This window comes from Dipteris shenzhenensis, chromosome 27, assembly GCF_047967505.1.
Source record: "Dipteris shenzhenensis isolate YYH24624 ecotype China chromosome 27, Dip_SZ_1.0, whole genome shotgun sequence".
In the NCBI taxonomy this organism is placed as follows: Eukaryota; Viridiplantae; Streptophyta; class Polypodiopsida; order Gleicheniales; family Dipteridaceae; genus Dipteris; species Dipteris shenzhenensis.
In genome coordinates, this window is record NC_141622.1 from 853,536 (window position 1) to 867,511 (window position 13,976).

Below are 13,976 nucleotides of genomic sequence, written 5' to 3' on the forward strand. Positions count from 1 at the left end.
GCAATAAAAGATTTTCTAATATCTCCCAAGCTGCCTTTGAGGTCTTGCATGACCGAATGTGAGGAATAATGAACCTCTTGATAGAAAGAGAAATCACTGATAGCGCTTGTGCATCCCTAGAATCCCATCTTTTCTGCTCTGCTGTGGGAGCCACTGGAGTAGAAGCTGCTCCAATTACTTGTGCTGCATTTTGACCTCTACCCTAACCTCCAGTTGTAGGAGTGACGTGTGTAGCCATAGAAGCTGGCCTCGCTTCATCTCCATTGACATAGTCCCAAAGTTGTCTGCTAACCAAGATGTTGCGTACCATAAAACTCCACAAGGAGTAGTTGGTACTATCCAACTCATCCTCTTGTGAGAGAACACCAAAGACATAGTCATTCTTATTGTTTTGGGCCATGTCTGCCAAAAAATTGCAGCAAATGCACAAAATAGAATTCCCTTTCTAGGAATGAAGGCGCACACTAAAATCCCTGCTGGGATATCAATGCAAGTTGTTAACTCCCAAAAAACGCAGCCAATCAATGGCTCTGAATGCAACAAGATAGAAGCATAAATCCACTGGTATCTTTGCCAAGTGTTCCTGCAAAATAGCTGCAAAGTGTCCAAGAGCCCCAGATATAGGAAATTGGGTGTGGTGTCGAAAACCAAAAGACAGGTCGCTGTCTCAGCCTAGCAAAGGCTCTGAATGCACCCAAATATCTTGTAAATGCCAATGTCACTCAAAATGAGTCTAAAAGTGCCTACAACAGTCCCAAAATGCTTGTGCAATGCTAAATTGCATCCGAATGCCAAAAGCCCCAATTTCTTCAAGGAAATTGCATCCAAAAGAGGGCTAAATATCTGAAAGTCCAAAAAATGCAAGAAATTGCAGTGCAAAACCAAAAGCCCCAAATTTTGAGCTGAAATTGAGTGAAATTGTGGCAAGTTCACTAGAAGCCCCAAATTTCACCCAAATAGCAATTCTCTTGCAAAAGCCCCAATTTCCTGGCCAATCTCTGCAATTTGCTTGCAATGTCTGCCAAAAAATGCACAAAAGCTCTAGAAATCTGCAATTTCTACTCCAAATTGCAATGTGCTTGCAAAGGATCTGAAAGCCCCCAAAAAATCTGGCAATCCCAAAATCTATCTGCAAAATTTACAGATGCAAAGGACCAATAATGCGTGATTGCGCTGTCAACAAACCGTACACTGTATGTTTTACGTACGGATGTATGGACAGTCTATGCAGGACTGTACGAAAAGACAGCGTTGTATAGTTGGTTGGCACAACACTGTACTGACATATGCACAGAGATGTATGGACACTTGGGCTACGCTGTAAGGATGCATGCACTACGCTATACGGACACTTAATGAGGGCTGTTTGGGAGCAGTCCGTATTGTGTATGAGGCTGTACGGACAACTTCGATAGAGCTATACAGGATTGGTGCGCTTGCAGGTGCGGAGCGGTACGGACGACTATATCAGGGTATACGGAAGGAACAACGCGGGCTGTACGGGGACGGCTATGCAGGTCGACTCTGAAGATGCAGGTACGGGTTGGGCTCTCCCAAGCTTGGAATGGAGAGTGACTAGCAAGAGCTGAGCAGGCTGAAGGAGCTTAGCAAGGGCAGGAGATCGAATTGCTCTGATACCAAATGATAGAAAATGAGGGAGCAGGATGCAAGAGAGCAAGAGAGTGAGCTGAACGTGAGTATGCAATAGAAGAGATGAACAAAGTACAAGAGGAGTAAGGTTTTGTCTAAGTGACAAAACCTTATCCTATTCACTAACCATAGTTAGTGAACTAACTGTGGTTAGGGGAAAAAACCTCTAAATGAGGAAAAAGTGCCCCTAACCCAACTTAGACAAAACCTTATCCTATTCACTAACTGTAGTTAGTGAACTAACTGTGGTTAGGGGGAAAAACCTCCAAATGAGGAAAAAGTGCCCCTAACCCACTTATTGTTATTACATTGGTCACTGCTAGAATATATCAATAATTCTAACAAAAGGGGTAGAGGGAGAGGAAGAGAGAGAAAGGGAGTAGGGGAAGAGAGATAGAGACAGATTGGGAGAGAGAGTGTAGGTAGCACGTAGGAGGAAGGAGGTGGGAGAGTAGATAGGATTAGATATCACATCAAAAAGTGCTACAATGAGTGGTAATCAACCCGGAAGGAGATAGGGTTAGTCCTGGACAATGCTTTCTGGTTGCAATGAATTTTCATCCTCAGGGAAACCTTGCCATTTGATAAGATACTCTACGTAGATCTTGTTTTTTAGCACATGGTCTTTGAAACCCAAGATGCGCTCCGGGGCATAGAGGATGTGACCCTCCTCATCCATAGGTGGTAGCTCAGGAAGAACTTGGACATGCTGTCCTACATGCGGCTTTAGCAAGGACACATGGAAAACATTATCCTCCTCCCATTTGTTCACTCTCTCTAACTGTCCATCTGTCTCTGGGTGGTAAGCAGTGCTAGGTGTGAGGAGAGTACCCATTGCCGTGAATAACTCTTGCCAAAAGTGACCCATAAACTGTCATTGTTAATTTCCTGAGGGAAGCCATGATGTTTAAAAACATGCTCAATAAATTGCCAAGCAACCTATGATGCTGAATACCGGTTCTTAGTGGGTATGAAATGAGTCTATTTTGTCATTCTGTCTACCACCACATAAATGCTATCCCATCTCTTCTTTGTATAAGGAAACCCTGTGATGAAATCCATAGCGATATGAGTCCATTTGCCTTTTGGAATAGGGAGAGGCTGTATAACTTTGAACTCATATAAACCTCTTTCTGTGCGAAAGGGTGTCTTGTGCTCATCTCCTTCTCTCATTCTGATTTGATGGTAGCCTAACCTCAAATCAATCTTAGTGAAAAATCGAGCACCCTTGAGTTCATTCAACAGGTCATCTATCCTAGGGATCGGAAACCTGTTCTTGATATTAGCCTTATTCAAGTCTCTGTAGTCAATGCACATGCGGTATGAACCGTCTTTCTTCTTCACTAGGAGCACTGGAGATGCAAAAGGATTAGTGCTATGAGAGAGAAAATTCTTCTGAAGCAATTCTCGCACTTGTGTGGCCACTTCTTCTCGTTCTACCTTCGAGAGACGATACTGAGCCTTATTATTTGGGCTTGCTACCAGGTTCAAGCACTATGGCATGATCAACATCTCTTCGTGGAGGCAATTGTGAAGGCATATCAGCATACACATCTGTAAATTTTGAGAGCAATTTCTGCATATCACAATCCTCAACATGGGAAATGCTACCCTGCTAGGAAACCAACACATTTAGTGCATAGATGGCACACTCCCTCGAGTTCTCTGGCCAGCTGCTTCGCTGAAATGACCTGCAATTTAGGGGTTGCAATACCATGCAATGTTATAGATCTTTCCCTGTGAACAAAGCTGAGTGACAAGGCATTTAAGTCCATGCTGATTTTGCCCAAGGATTTCAGCCAATGAAAGCCCAGGACAGCATCGATTGGGCTCATATCCAATGCCAAGAGATCCCCAGCAAAATCATAATCCTCAGAGAGCTTGGTCCTTGCATCTTGGCAACAAAATTTACTGACCAAATGCTGTCCATTTGCCACCTCTACTCGCAGCCCATGGTCAATCTCAGTAGCAATAAGTCCCACCTTTTGTAAGGTCTTAGAATTGATGAAACTATGAGTGCTACCGTTGTCCACAAGCATGCGAACAGTCGTGCCATTGATTTGCCCTTTCAATCTGATAGTTTCAGCAATTTTAGGACCCATCAAGGCATGAAGAGAGATGGTATAAAGTGTAGGCTGGGCATCCCAAGAAATTTCGTCTTCGTCCACAGGAGCATTTCCACGAGAATCCGCACGTGCATGAAAATCCCTAGCAACCTGATGCTTCATAAGAAAAGACGTAGGTCTACGACCTCGCATGCCACGAGTGGGCTGAATGTCCAGTGATGACATATCATGAATATCATGACCAGTTGCACCACCCGGATCAAAAGGAAAATCAATCCTCTTTGTGGCTCCATTGTCAGGAGCCTCATCCGCATCATGTGATCTTGTTGTCTCATCATGAGAGGCATCGAATGAATATGTGGCATCAACCAAATCCTCATCATCAGAGATTTCAGCGATCATATTGAGCTTGGCTGAACCAGTATTCCACATCTTGCAAACATCCCAATGCTCAGGGGTCCATTTCTCTCCTCACACTTAAAGCATAAGTTTGCCTTTTTTCTACTATCCATTATGGCCCTGGTATACTGCTTAATTTCTGATTTTTCATTTCCAGCAGTAGGCTTAGTTTCGGGCTTGGCATCTGATGGTCTGTATAGCCTGGCATAGGGCATTTTACTACCTGAAATAGTAGGAAACCTTGGAAAGGGCGCTGCTGCAATTTTTTTTTCATGCCAGTCACCCATCTTAGGTTTCTTCTTAGCCTCATTTGCAGCACCATGTATGCTGCCCATTCTACTCTTATACTTGCTGGAATATTTCGGCTCAAATACCTCTGCCAGCTGAGCTGCCCTCTCAATAGTTTGAGGGTTATGCGTCTTCACATTTGCAGGCAGAGAAGGGCTTAACCCCTAGATGAAACACAACAGCTTCCCCTTTTCAGATACGTCCTGTACAACCAGGGAAAGCCTCCAGAAGCGCTGCAAATACTCTTGGACCATATTGGTCTTGTACAAGGCATAGAATTCAGCCAAGTACTGATCTGAGACGAGTGGGGATACGAATGTAGTGACCTACAATCCTTTGAAACCCCTCCAGGTGGTTGGTCTCTAAGGTGAATCCTTCATGTATCGCCACCATGTGTGGGCATAGTCCTCCTGCATATGCATACCTGCAAAAATGATGCGGTCCTCCTTAGACTTCGGGTAGAAGCAGAAATTGTCTTCTAGCTTCGTGAGCCACTCCTCCAACTCATTGGGAGTGCGAGTGTCCCCTTTAAACTTATGCACTGAGAGCTTATCCTTCACATCCTTTGCTGCATACTGCTTATTGTACCCACCAGAATGTCGGGCATCCTCACACTTAAGGCTCACATACTAGGAAAGGGCATCTCATCCCGCACTTCCTCTGGCAAGGCTCTGTAAGAGCGTAAGGCATCTGAGAGCATATCGTCTGTGGTCACTTGCTGCTAATTTACAGCATTCTGCCACGTAGTAACACCACCAACCTGATGCACGGGCTGTGTCTGACTAAAGGTGTTCACTGGCGGAGCCCGGAGCCATAGAAACATGCAAGCCCTGGCTGAGTATGCCTTCCAAAGGCATCCCTTTGAAAAGATGGTGCGGTAAAAAGCCTGAGAAGAGGACTGATATTGTTCCCAACTGCCTTGTAACCCAAAACCAGATCCAAGCACGCTCACTGGTGCAATACTGAATGAATGCATACCCAAAGGTCGGCCTAGCCTGCGTAGAACAGGAAACTGTGAGCCAAAAGGTCGCCTGGTATCTGTCAAGAAAGTGCTCTGCGGCACAGAAAAAGCATCTCCCGAATCAGTGTTATTCCCATGCTGGGGTACATGCTCATAGGCACGGCGTGCATCAGCCATAAACCCTCTGCGTGGGCTCGGGAACTCATCATGGCTATCTGACTGATCTCGATGTTGGGGTGCGGGCTGCTTACCCTTATCCTGCATAGCAATGGCATATGTGATCTGTTGACCAATCTGCTATGCATAGCCATGGTTGTGGTAAGGTGCTGGTTGAACTCTTATCCTATCTGGTGGAAAGCACCCTGGAGCATAGAGGACAGGGCCTCCAAAAACTGTCTACACTGCTTGCGCTTCCCAGGATGCAAGAGAGAGAGGCTGAGTGGAAGGAACCTCTGTACCACCAGTGGATGCAACCACTGTGGCAGGCACTTGCTCTTACTGAGCAGCCTCATCACTGTCATGCAATATAACACGAGTGGCCTTGGAGAGAGGAGCTCGAATGTAGGCAAAGAGAAATTTACAGCAATTCCCGCTGTAATGAGCACCTTAGATAGTGTGTGGAACCACGAAAAGGTTGATGGAGAGGCTTAGGAGAAAGGTCGTCGAAGAAGCCTTCGAAACGGGGCTCGAATCAGCCTATTCCAAAATAGGGCTGTAAAAAACCCCTTAAAAGAGGCTGGAAAATTCTGAGTGTTTTGTTTTTTTTTGGGGGGGGGGGGGGGGGGGGGGTCCTAAGTCACCTAGGACAGTTAGTACAGCTCTAACCCTAGGATATTGCCTTAGTCCAACCTAACCCAGCCTTTAACCTTAGTTAGCACTAACCTAACCTAAACCCAAACTAACTAAACCTAACCTAGCTAACCAAACCTACTAACCTAACCCAAGTAACTAACCCAACCTAAACAACTAAGCCTAACCAGCTAACTAACCCCAGTCACATTAACCTAAGAAATAATTTTCTTAGGTTTTTTTTTGCAAGGAGGCGCAGGCTGCCGAAAAATGGTGCGGGAGGTGGTAGTCCATGGCACAGACGGTTTGGCTAACCGACGGCGAATTGACGGGCGGCTAACGACTACTGGCTAACAGACTGACGGGTTGAAGGCGTGAGTGACGGACGGCGATACCCTTCGGCGTGAGACGGTGTGAGCAGCTAATGCCTGAGGGACGGTCCTGAGCGATTGACAGGCTTAAGGCCTGGGCAAATCAATACCCTTGGGAACCAAGCCTTGCTATAGTCACTTATGCCTCGAAGGCAATGAGAGATCAGCTCTATCTGACTGTGCAAGATTCAGGATTCTCATCAAAATGCACCTTGTTGTGTGTAGTAATTTGAAGACTAAGATGGTCGATTGCTTGCTTGCACGTTGGCATGATGGTACCAAGGAAAGTGCTTTGATACCAATGCAATGAAAGGGGGCAGGGGCTGAATTGGTGAAGGCCAGAGATGGCAGGAAAGGGGAAAGAGGAGAGTGGAGAGGAAAGAGGGGAGAGAGAGAGAGAGAGAGAGAGAGAGAGAGAGAGAGAGAGAGAGGAAGGGGTAGAGGGAGACGAAGAGAAAGAAAGAAAGAAAGAAAGTTTATTAAAGTCTTCGGGAGACCGTGAAGGTCTATGAGACTAAAGATAACTGATACAATGAGCATAATGGTGGCGGTCTCAAAATGGGCCAGCCAACCGTTTCTATAAAGAAGAGGTTATGAAGGACTGTGTGTCTAGTCCTGATACAAAAAATATGTGTCTACCTCCAGACGATACAAAAAAGAAGGGGGGGGCACCAAAAAGGGGGCAGAGGGGGGAGATACAGTATACATGTGCAGGTGGTGATCGTCAGAGACCAATCATAGAGGGGCCGTCAAATGGGAGGTCGGAAAAAACCCTGCGATAGATGATTGGCCTCTGACGTCACGCAGCCTAGTCGAGCTCGGTCGTCGGGGGCAGCGGGTGGCCCTGTGGATGAGGGCAACGGTAACCCCGGTGGGGCGGGCAGAGAGCGTTGACGAGATGTCATGGATCTGGATGTGTGAGTCTGTCCACTGGCGCAGCTGTCGTGGCTCTGGCTCTCGCTCACGTCCGCGTCGTCGGCTAGACTGAGAAGAGGTATCCTGTGACTGGAAGAAGTCAGGGATAGGCCGCTGGGTGTCCTCACGCTGTGTGTGCTGCTCGTGTCGCCGTGCTCGGAGAGAGGTATCTCGGTGGCGAGTCATCTCATGTAAGAAAGCGGCTAGGCATCGCTGTTCCGGGAACTGCAACATCTATGGGAGGGAGCCGAATCCGTCGCAGAAGAGGCAGTGGTACTGGCCTCGAATGGCATAATAGATAGGACATCTGAAAGCAAAGTGCTCCTCCGACTCGATCTCCTGCAAGTCGCAGAGTGGGCAAAGGCGGTCCTCTCGTGGGATACCCTCTGCGCGTCTGCTCTCGATCTGTAATCGGTGTGACGAGACCCTAAACTGACCAAGGGAGATCCGGAGCGCATGTGGTAGATGAAGCTGTGTGTAACCCAGAGGTGTGATGAAGCCCTTTTGTGAGATCTGGAGGCAGTGTCGGCGGTAGAAGTCGAGCTTCACAGGAAGCTCGGAGTGAAGAAACCATGTCCGCCAGGTGTGGAGCTAGAGCAGATCCACTCGAATGAGCCGGTTGACCTCCTGGTCAGTGGGGGAGAGGGGAGATGGTGGAGCGTTGAGGCTGTACTAAAAAGGAGGCAACCGGTCTAAGTTGAGGCCCAGTCGGGTGAACCAACTAGAAAGACGACTATACCAGCATCGCTGGTCCCCATCAACGGATAAGGCCATAGAGGAGGATAGGGCTAGCCAAGGTAGGCGGAGGCGACCGTCGGCGGAGGAGCTGAAATCCGTGATTCTGTGGAGATAGGTGATAGCCTGAAAAGCCGCATCAAGCTGTAGGGGTGAGGCGCCGAACTCTGCTAGAATGATCTGGTGTGGTACCGATGGTTTGCTGCGGATCATCCGTGCCTACATCAGTATCTGTAGGTGCTCGACTCAAGCCCACTCTATGTCTGAAAGGTCGACTCCCCCCCAAGGGCTACCGTACATGCCTGCTGGGCGGACCAAAGAATAAAAAAGGACAGACTTGGTCCGCGGGTCCTGGAAGTGGGAGTGGTAGCACTGTCGCTCTAGCTTGGCAAGAGCGGCGTATCCCGGCTGATCCTAGCCTGCATGGCCGGGCGCATTGTGAAGATCGGGCCTGAGAAGACAACGCCCAAGTATGTGTAAGAGTCAACTATCTCAACAGGGTCGCCGGCGAAGAGGAACTGCTCTCGGTGCATAGCGGGTCTGGAAGTGTTGAAGATCATCACCTTGGTTTTCCCAAGGTTGACCTTCAAGTCATGTGTATCACAGAAGACCTGAAGTCCATCTAGGTGTCGCTGAAGACTAGTAGCAGAAGAGGATAGTAGTACATCGTATGCGTATAGGAGAATCTGGATGACAGCCTCCGCAAGAGAGCAGCCTGCATCTCCGAGTGTCCTGATGGTTGTCTCAAGCTCGTCGATGTAGAGGCCAAATAGAGTCGGTGACAAGGGACATCCTTGTTTGACTCCGATAGTGCTCGTGATCTCTGGGGTCCAGCTGGTGCCAATCCTGACCTGCCCCGTCACCCGCTCATAGAGAGCTACTACTGCCCAGATAATCACCGAGTCGTAGCCTAACTCCTGCAGACGTCTGATGAGTCGGGCGCGGGGAACGGTGTCGAATGCCGTGTGGAAATCCACAAAGCAACAATATACTCTCTGTCTCCTGTGTCTGGCCTCCTCAATGATCCCTCTAAGTGTAAAAATGTGATCGTAAGTCAAGTGATCCGCCGTGAAGCCGGCCTGTCCGGATGCCCTGAGCCCCTGTACCTCTGTGCGAGCACTGACCTCGCCATCTAACACTGATGCATAGATCTTGGACATAACATGTCCAACCATGATGGTCCTGTAATTCCCTGGATCCATGGGATCTCCTGCTTTGTGGATGGGTGTGATAGTGTTCAGGGTACAGGCTCTGGGGAACCCGTGGCAGACAGCTTCATTGAACAGCGTTGCCAGGATGGGGGCTAGAGTTTTGATGCCATAGGCAACAAACTCTGTGCATAGGCCCTCATGATCCTTAGCTCGACCGTTATGAAGCTTATGCGCTGCGTGGGTGACTCCCTGGGTTGTGAAGAGGATACAAGAAGTGGGGCGGGGGGTGGCTGAGAGGTCGGGAGGAGGCTGATCAGGGATATCATAGAGTGTGCGTGCGTAGGTGTGCCAGAGGGAAGTGTCCGTGAGGGGGGAGGGGGATCGGCGTTCTAGGAATTTCCTCGAGAAATCCTTGGAGTTAGTAGCGTATCCTCATTCTGGCGCAGGAAGGCTAGCTTCTTGCGACGGACTAGTCGACGATAATCCCTGGTGAGACGTGGGTTGGCCCTAGCGTTTCGCTAGGTCGTGAGTCGGAGTGTGCGGCGTAATGCTTTGCACTCGTCATCATACCAGCTATTGCAAGGGGTGGAGCCAGCGGGTGGAGGGCGGGTGGACCGAGTAGTGGAAGGAAAGATGTGGCGGGCTGCATTGTGAAGGGAGTGGGTGATAAGGGTGGCTCGGTGATCTAGAGAGGGTATGGTGTCTATGTGTCTGAGGAGGGAGGCTAGGTGGGTTGAGTAATCAGGTGAGAGGTTATGATCAAAGTGTATATCATGATAGGTAGTGTAGTGCGGGGTGTGGCTGGGAGGGGCTCGGGGCGCAAGGATATGAAAGAACAGGTAAGTGTGATCGGCTCCTGGGGGTAAGGGTGTAGTGCGAAAGTCATTGATCTGGGGCTAAAGCAGGAGATCCCAGAATGTAGTCGACGACACTGGCTCCTCCGCCATGTGGGAAACATGTGAAACCAGAGGAGGCAGGCCACCGGTCTAGTCCATTGTAGATGATCATATCATGTATACGTCCAAGGTCCAAAAGAGCCTGCCCATACCCAGTAACGGGAGCGCGACTATCAGCCGAGGAGCGGGGGAAGCCCGAGTCCTCTGTGTCCATCTCAGGTAATAGGACCGGATCTGAGTGGAAGTCCAGGAGTGATGTCTGATGTGCACCTGTCCTTGCGTTGAAATCCCCAACTAGGAGGACCTCTCCGCGTCTGGAGAACTCCACAATGTCTGAGTAGAGATCTAGATAGGGGGATACCCCCGTATCCTCACGAAGCATGCGTGCGAAATGTGACGTCTCGGGAGGAAAGTAGCAGAGTGCAATAAAGAGGTCGCGTGTGGAGGGGCGTCGGAATCAGAGCCATAGGTAACGGGCATGGACATCCCGTCTAACCACGGATGTCAAGCTCGTGAGCGCTGAACGAAGAAGTACTGCAACTCCGCCTGACCCTCGGACCCCCCCAGTATATCTGGTCTCCTTACGGAGTACTGACTCCCAGGTATAGCCACTGACCGAGGGGAGAGGGCGCTCAGGGCTCTCATGTATCTCTGTATAGAAAACGATGTCGCGTCCAGTGTATGACTCTGAGAAGTTCCCAGGGTCAGACCATAGGGTATCATTGCAGTTCCATATGGTGCATGCCAAGAGTACTGTGTGCTGAGTCTGAATCTCATAGACCATGTCTCCCTATTTGGGGGGGGGGAGTCTGCTACCGTGTCTGGAGTACCTGGTGGGGCTCGGCGGCGGGCGCCAACTAATAGGCGGCCATCTCGGACAACAGCCCACTTCCCCTCCTGACGGGCTACATCTCGCTGCTGAAGCAGTGTGCGCCGCTCTTCCACGTGCATAGGTGTGAGATCCTCATCCATGAAGATAGTAGGGTGGTCCCGTAGTGTAGCACGCTGCCTGAGTGCTGCAAGTCGAGCCTGAGTATCCTTGAATCGGATGATGAGTGGCTGTGGGCGCGTGGGGTCCCGTCCTGTGTGCCATGCATGCTCGATCCCATGCTCGGCGAGGCCGAGGGTAGAGGTCACGAAAGCAGTCGCGTCCGCTAAGGGGGTGAGTGAATCTGCGCGGGGGATACCTCGTACTCGGATGTTGAGAGCCTTACTGGCCCTCTGTTCCTGCTCGGCGATGGTGGCTGAAGTGCTGCTTTGGGTGCCCGTCTCGCAACGTCCACCCATCTGGTAGTCTCCGCAATAGCAGTCTGGATGGTAGCGATCCGCTCCTCCACCTCTGGTGTAGTGTGCGGGGCCGTTGTGACTGTAGCAGTGAGAGAGACAACCTCCTGATGGAGGTGAGTGATCTCCTGGCGCATGCTCTGAATAAGCTGATCTTGTGCTACGGTATGATCCCGTAGTCGATGTAGCTCCGTAAAGATGTAATCTATCGTCTCAGGTGGGACCCGGGAGGGTGCGAACTGGGACATGGCGTATGGCTGTGGGGGCGTGGGCGATAGGCTGGCTGTATATGGCAGAGGAGTGGAGAAAGGCTGCTGGGTGAGGGGAAGGGGGGACATAAGAGTGGTGGAGACAGAAGGGAGCTGTGTGGGGGGTGAGGAACTGTGACCCTCTCCTGTGGGGGGCAGGCTGAGTGGTAAAGTGGTGGGGGAGGCAGTGGTTGGAGTAGAGATGATGGCTGCGGGAGAAAGAACTGCATTGGTGCCCATTGTACCCGATGTTTTCAGGGCTGGTTGGCTGTCAATTGCTAATCCACTCCTGGAGATGCGCTTTGTGATCTCTCCCACAATTGGCTTCGGAGACTGTTTGGGTTTGTGGGCCATTGTAGGACTTGTTCAAGTGCACGATTTCCTGCAAAGGCAGATCTTGTTCAGCATTGCTGTAGGGGTGCGCAGGCCTACGCAAGGCCAGTGGCAAGCCAAGGCTTGCAGCAGACAAGGGCCCTCAGACCACGGGGCAGCAGGCCAAGCGCGAGCGAAGGGGGTGGCGCAGAGGCTACGGGAGGGGGGGGGCAGAGTGGAGAGGCTACAGTAGGGGGGGCACAGTGGAGAGAGGGGGAGCGGGGAGAGGCTGCGAGAGGGAGAGGGAGAGCGGGGGGGGGGGGGGGGGGTTGGCCCAGAGGCTACGGGAGGGGGTGGGGCAGAGGCTACGGGAGGGGGGGGTAGCGCAGAGGCTGCGGGAGGGGGTGGGGCAGAGGCTACAAGAGGGGGAGGTGGCGCAGAGGCTACGGGAGGGGGGGGGAGCGGTTGCGGGAGGGGGAGGGGAAGAGAGATAGAGAGGGGTTGGGGGAGAGAGTATAGGCAGCACATAGGAGGAAGGAGGTGCGGGAGTAGATAGGATTAGATGTCACATTAAAAAGTGCTACAATGAGTTGTGGATGAAGACTTATATAGTCCCTCCGCATGTCCCACCTAAAATCCCCCTAAAGGGCCTCTAAATTAGCCCATTTTCCCCCTTCATTACATATCTTATATGATGAATAGCTTTTCTGAGCTGGTTCTACTCTTTTACCTTCAAAGCCATTGGTCTTGCACCTTAGAGCAACACCTTGGAGCAACACAACGTCCATAGCTCTATCACTTGCATCAGTTTGAAGGCAAAACAGTGTTATCAGGATCAACCACTTTGAATTCTAGCAATTAATTGCCTAAATACCAATACTTTTGTAACCAATAATCAGAGTCTTGTGGCTCATGTTGAGGCTTTTGATTTAGAATCTGATGCAGTGAGTTATCTAGGGTACCATAGCTTTTGGGTCAAGAAAGTTTTAGGTCCCGAGTTTGTTTTTCATAAACCAGCATAGCAGAAAGCCATTGTTTCCCCTAGATTGTTTCATGTATCTTGTCCAACATTTCCTGCATCACCAGCTCCCTTTGATGCAGAAATGTTGGACAAAATATGGCAAACCCTAGGGCCTTCTAGAGACGTGAAACATGCAAGATGAGAACTAGTTCATATTACCTTGAGGTATAGAATGTGTAGATGGGGGAAATCAGAAGGGGAGACATGGCTTGCAAACTATTCCAAATGGATGAGGATCACTTTTCTTCATTGTCAAGTATACCAAGACATCAGGGAGCAGCACAGCATTGCTGTTGGGCTTTTTCACGCAGCTAGCCAAAGAAGTTGGCTCCTATCGGCAAGGACTATTGAACCATTGATTTTAGAAGAAAGATTCTAGACATGGCTCACAATCTGGCCAGGCACTTTAGGCGTACACAAGGCCAGCCACATTTCTCTAGGGAAACAGCTATTTATAGAGCTTTAATTTGTAATCGGTAAATGTCTCATAGATTTGCTGATACGACTTTTTTAATGACATCTAGAGACCCGCATATCAAAGTATAACTAAATCATCTCTCTCTCTCTCTTTCTCACACACACTTTTTTTTTTGTAAAACCAAGATACTTATATTATAAAACATTCATTTACATCCAGGCCGTGCTCAAAATAGAGCTACAGCCCTATCCATCAGAAACAGTAAAAGAAAAGTTGAATACAAGAAACATCCAAATCTTCCTCATGTAAGGCATCATATAAAGACTGCCTTAATGAGGATCTGAAAAACTCATAAGGATGCTGAAGAGGAGAATTCAGATATGCTTGGATGCGCTGCAGCCAGAGGGTCCATAAGGCCCAGTATCTGATCCAGTGGAAGAAGAGAGAATACTGTGACAAAGAAGCTGATAGT

The 13,976-nt window shown here is 49.5% G+C and overlaps 1 protein-coding gene and 1 pseudogene across 2 annotated transcripts in view; one reads left to right on the forward strand and one right to left on the reverse strand.

Annotated features, from left to right (window-relative positions):
• LOC147883705 (TSL-kinase interacting protein 1-like) overlaps window positions 1–13,976 on the forward strand; it is a 79,441-nt gene that overhangs the window by 56,640 nt on the left and 8,825 nt on the right. The gene's annotated exons all lie outside the window — the stretch shown is intronic.
• On the reverse strand, window positions 5,125–11,005 carry LOC147883706 (uncharacterized; annotated as a pseudogene).